This window comes from Pinus tabuliformis, chromosome 7, assembly GCF_031772625.1.
Source record: "Pinus tabuliformis cultivar Carrire ecotype Pingquan chromosome 7, CPIR1, whole genome shotgun sequence".
NCBI lineage: Eukaryota > Viridiplantae > Streptophyta > Pinopsida > Pinales > Pinaceae > Pinus > Pinus tabuliformis.
In genome coordinates, this window is record NC_142293.1 from 25,378,507 (window position 1) to 25,384,500 (window position 5,994).

Sequence of the window (5,994 nt, forward strand, 5' to 3'; positions counted from 1 at the left end):
GTGTTTCCTGTAGCACTGTTTGGGGATCTTGTGGCAGGCCTTTCCCTTTCTATTGGAGGGTTACATGTGCCTTGGTTTGCTTAGATGATTTGACTTGGTGACAAGCTTCCTGACATAGGTGATGGCAGCCTTTGGGGTTTCTTCTGGTGATGTGACTTTCTCAACCTTCATTCCCATGGACTTTATATCCTCCTACTTGTTTGGTGATTCTTCAATTATGACGGGGTTTTTTATTGGTGTTTTTGGCTTCCCCTACTTAATTCTAGTGATTCTTCTTATTTTGATATAGAGGGAAGTTTGTCTCTACCATTTCCTCTTAGACTTGATGGGTGTGCCCAAGGCAGCCAAGGCAGTAGTTGCCTCCTTTTTGGTGGGTTTAGGAGACAATCTTGGGGATATCTCCTCTTCTTCAAGTATAGTATTTTTCTCAGGGTTGATCTCTACCTTCTGCTCCTCCTCTTCTTCTTCTATTTTTCTTGTCTCTTTTTCCTCTTCCTCATTTTCTTATTCTTCTGTTTTGCCTATCTCTTCTTCCTCTTCCTCCTTTGCTTCTTCGTCTCGTTCTTCTTCTTCCTCTGTTCTATCTGTCTCTGCCTCTCCTTTTTCTTCTTCTTTTGTTTTATATGTCTCTACCTTCCCCTTCCTCCTTTGCTTCTCCTTCTTCTGCTTCTTCTTTAGCACTAGAGGTTAGGGTCCCACCATGTTCAAGGACTGGTTTCAAGGAAGGCTCCTATGTCCATGTGTTTAAATGTGGACCAGAGAAAAAGAATTCTCAATTGGCTCAAGGCATATTCCACTATTAGCTTATGAGACCATGGTGTGCTAACTATTGGTGTTTCCCCTCTTTCACCTTTTGAATCATGTCCATAATGGAATGTAAAAGGAAATAAGGCACATTAAGCCTTTGGTTTATGGGTGTTATGGCTCTGAATCTCAACCAATGGAGGAGTTTGAATTGGTAGCCGTAGACTATACTTAGTCTCCCTTCATGCGAAATGTACCCAAGGATGTGGTAGCCCACCTCATCCGAGGGATAGGGAAGGCTCTCCCTTATGACACCATTTTTGTCTTGAATTTCCTTTTCATCATTTAGGAATATTTTTTTCTTAGCAAAGTTGTTCCTGGCCTTGTCCTCCTTTCTCCATTGAACCCCTACAAGAAGTTTTGTCACTCTGTTGATCACATCAGGGTTGACAGTCATGGATAGCCTTCTCACCATAGTGGTAGCACTTTCTTTTGCTTGAGGGTTTAGTTCCATGGTAAACTCATAGGTTATATCATCATCGTCCCTCGTGAGCAACTCAAAGATGCCTAACCATTGATGCCTTCTAAAGATATCTACCACAAGGGGATGAAGGTGAATTATTGATTTATCTGTGGGTTCTCTTCTATTAGACCCCCATCCCATTTTCTTCTTTCGTTTTTGCTAAGTGTAGGAGGTTTTGTAGGATAGCTTCAGTATGGATTTCACGGTGGCTAAGTTCTTAACATTTTTAGTGTATGACTATAATTTATATAATTCCTCATAGCCACAGAATTTTTCTTATATAGCCCCAAACTCTATCTAATTCCTAGGTTGACCGTAATTACTAAAAGAGTGCAAAGTTTATCATTTATCAAAGAATGAATAGAGGAGAGATGGGCCACTTACCTCTCACTATAATTCTTGGGATTATGACAATTAATGACCAATTTGACCCTAGGCATCCCCTTGCAGACTTCCTATGGAATTCTAGTGTTTCCTGTAGCTTTCTGTAGGCTTCTGTGTTTCTTGTAATTACTTCATGTAGTTGTCTCCTGTAGGATGGCTAGTGCAGGGTTCGACTTTCGATGGCTTCCCGAGCTATTCCCTATCTCCTTCACTTCTGTTAGCGTTCGAATTTGCCTCAGGCTGAGGAGGCAAAACTCGAGGCCACATCAAACCACGCTCAGCCTCGTAGCTAGCCCTACGAGGACAGGAGAGGGCTCTCTCCAGGTCTATCTTGGCAGACAAGTTTTGAAAGGGGCTGAGATGACCGATAAAGAATACTGATTTTAGGCTAGTAAAGAGATATGAAAAGGGGTTTTAATGAATGATTGGGTTTTCTGGGCTGCATGGGGCAAAGAACAGCTTGAACAGGGAAATGTAATAAAAAACACAGATTATCTCCTGAGGCAAGGTAGGCAAGAAATTTAACAATTAAATTGAGATAAACGGAATGGCAAGACTGCTGAGAAGTCGACAAGGGCATAGAAGATGGATCCTTGTCAAACAGAAGAAAACATTAAATATGAACACTTCCTCAAGACAGAGCAAATAAATTGAATTCTGCCTTTCTCACTTAAAAGTATTCAACAGAAATGATTATGAAATGAAACAGTAAACATAACAAGGAACGTATGAGACAGAGAAGCAACATATGTCAAATGTCATACCACAGGAATCCCAGGAGTCAGAGCTGCATTTTTATTAAAATCTCTGTCAAGATTGTACAATAGAAGCTCTGTTTTTCTCCATGCACCTCTCAGAACTCTGCTCCCTCACCATTACAAAATGATTTTTCATACATTAAATAAAACTATCCTAGGAGAAAACAGATCGACCCAAAACAGGGGCGTTGTTTCAAACTAAAATCATGAAGATAGCAAAGGAGCTGTTCATCTGTTCTGAAAAAGGGGCAGCGTTACAAATAAAATCTAATGATAATCAATGTAAAGGCAACAACTGTCGCTGCATATCCTTTCTGAATCGGAACTAAAACCAAGAATAGGCCGTTTACTCCTATTTCGATGTTTTTGCGGCAGTTGGTCTTTGACTATTCACTTTCCCTTTACCTGGGCCTTTAAATAAAACTAATTTTTAAATAAAAATAGCCTTTATACTAAAATTCTGCCTTGAATAAAGGGAACCGCTATTATGCGATCAACATGCCATTATTTTTGCAATGGTAACTTGGAAAGTTTTTCAGTTTTTATTTCACCACCATGAACGTTGATCCCCTGAACAAATGCTACGCGTTTGGAGAGAAAACTCAACATTTGGCGCAAAAGCACCATCTGGCAGGCGACAAGCAGGCACAGTTGGAATTTTCACAACCCATACATTTGAGCAGAAACTGCACAGTTCTTGTCTTCCATCCCCTGTGATTTCGTAAAATACATTTTGTTGCGCATAGGCCTAGTTTCAAGGTAGTTAATCTAGTGCACCTGGAAATGGATTTCAGTCCTGTATTGCTTACACTACAATCTACTTGTAGGAAGGGGCAGTGATCTCCTAACATATTTAAGCTTCTCTCAGTGACCAGGGCACAGGATTCCATCTTAAGACATGAAAGGTCTCCACAGGATGTTGCAACAGCCATGATAGCAACATCAGTGAGATCACGGCAACAGGTTATATCTAGATTTTTCAACTCTCTGCATCCTCCCACAAGTGTTGAAATTCCTTCATCTGTCACCCAGAACACTTACTTAAGCTCAATTCCATCAGAGACTTGCGGCTTTTCCCAAAAGACTTCAAACCTGAGCTAGAAACTTCACAGCCATCAAATTGTATCGACTGCAGGCTGTCATACTCGTCGAAGCTTGCAAGAAGAGCATTTGTGACAGGGACGCAATAGGCTAAGCTTAGTTGCCACAAGACTATACATCCATTTGCAAGGGAAATTATACCAGTCGAACTCATGCTCTGACATTTCAAAACATCAAGCCTCTACAATGATTTTCAACCATTCTTGAGCAAATCAAGGCCTTTGTCATCTATACAGACACAACCAACTGATACAAAAGTCTCTAGGTAAGAAAGTTGTGTGATGGAGGCAATACATTTGTTTGTTATCATCCATGCGCATGAGTCTTCCAGACAGTAGTCTCCTGTGATTGGATATCAAAGACATTTCCTGTTGCAAGTCGATTGAGGCATTTTGCATGACACTGGATGCAAAGACAAAATTATTTGGTGCTGTGACTGAGTGCGTAGCGCTGAACCCAACGCGTAGCGCACACCTCAGTGCGTAGCACCTGAGTAATTTAACATTGGTTGCGCTCACCCAATGCATAGCGCACTGCCCGGTGCGTAGCACACAGCTTCAATGCATAGCGCACCTTCCAGTTTCCAATTTTTTCGCCCTTTTAACCTGCCCGTTGAAACTCAAGTGCCTTCAACTCATCTACTGCTTTTCCATCATCAGCAAGAGTGAGAGCAATTACTCGTATAAGCTCCATCAGTGTGCCAATTCTGTACACATCCATGTCAGGGTTCAACTCTGGGATATTTATTTCAATCTTTAATCTGGTACAACCATCTTCTACAGCCCTTATTGTGGCACGACGCACATCCTCATAGAAATATTCTCGTATCTCTCTGGAATGAGGAATGTTATTCAACTTTGTAGGAATTCCTTTCCAGTTACTCTTGCTTCTAAATCTGTCATCATTCATAGATCCGTCTTTGGCTGGAAGCAAATGATCGTTACTATGAACTAAAGACCTGGTATCCATCAATTCTCGTTCAAGCAATTTTGCCAAGATTGTATCAATATCCTCAAACACTTGCTGTTTAGGTTGACTTCCATCAATTTTCCTGATGGCATTCTCGTAAATAGAAAGCACTGCCTCAACATTCTGTTGATATGTTTGAAAGCGATATTTTACTTTTTCCTTGGTGTCATCAGAACGTTGAGTAAGCCTTGCTGCAATTTCCTCGGTCTCTGGAGGAAAATACTTCAAGTGGTAAATTTTCCCTGTAATAGGATCAAGCCTCCTTCCAACAACTCTTTCAATAAGGATTTCCTCAGGGACATTCAACAAGAGAAAAATGTCTGGCCTGATCTCAAGCTTCTCAAGAACCTCTGCTTGTGATAAGCTCCGTGGATATCCATCAAGTAGCCATCCCTTTTCTTGTGCATCTTGTTGTTCCAGACGATTCTTTACCATCGTCATCACAATTTCATCTGGAACCAATAAGCCCTTTTCCATGTAGTCCTTGGCCAACAAGTCTCCAGTGGAAATATGTACTAAACCATACTTTAATACAGCTTTGTCTTTTGTTCCCTTTTCTAATTTTTTGAGCTTGAATGATGACTTTTCTTCTGTTGAGTGTTTTGCAGGGATAGGAACTGCTGACGCTGAGACAGGGCTACCATTTGAAGAGCTGGAGAATTTTAAAACATTTGACAAATTACATATTCTAAAAAACACATTTAATGATTTCTTCTTCAAAACAGGGTTTTGAAGAAGAATCAATCTCACATTATTGACGGTGACATTCCTAAAGAACTTACTGCATTATTTCACACTTCTGCAGACAAAACCCTAGACTCAAGACATAAAATGGCTCTTCTGATCAAAATGGCATTTAATGACTACAGTGACGGGAAATGAACCTTGGTGAATTTAACTGCAGCGGGCTGACAAGACGGAGTCTAACAACTTCGAAATGAAAAAAAAAGTGCATGAAGTTTCGGGTTTTATGCTATTTATGGTTGAGGCTCAAAGAATTGTGTTGGCTAACAGTGGAACGAGATTTCCTAATTGGGACCATTGGCCCACCATTGGTGATCATTCACTTGCTCGTCGTAATCATCACCCACTCCCTCTTAATTGATTCGACCACATTTTTAACTAATTCCCATTAATGTGACACTCTGAGGTGGCATGCTGACTGAAAGTCCACATTTTTATTACTAGCTGAGGCTGGTGGTGGGCTCCAGTATTGTAGCAATAATGCTACAACTCTTGGAGCTTCCTTCTCTAATTCTATCAACCCGGTAGTTCGTAACAAACTTGGAAGCGACGGTGTTGTATGCACAAGTACTAGCTCTTGTCGCAGCTGTCACTTGGTCAGTTGGCACAAGTCTGCTAGGGCTCAAGAAAACTTCTATATGTTCACAGAAGAATCTTTTTAAGTGATGAACGAAAGCTATCTCAAAGGGAATTAACCTACTTTGCAAGAATGAACTGAAAGCCAACAAAACATAGAAACCCTAGTAAACCCTAATTTGACCAGCTTAATCC

General features: G+C 40.7%; 1 pseudogene; it reads right to left on the reverse strand.

Annotated features, from left to right (window-relative positions):
• Positions 1-4,110: 4,110 nt before the first annotated feature.
• Positions 4,111-4,962, reverse strand: LOC149244939 (adenylate kinase 5, chloroplastic pseudogene; annotated as a pseudogene).
• Positions 4,963-5,994: the final 1,032 nt, after the last annotated feature.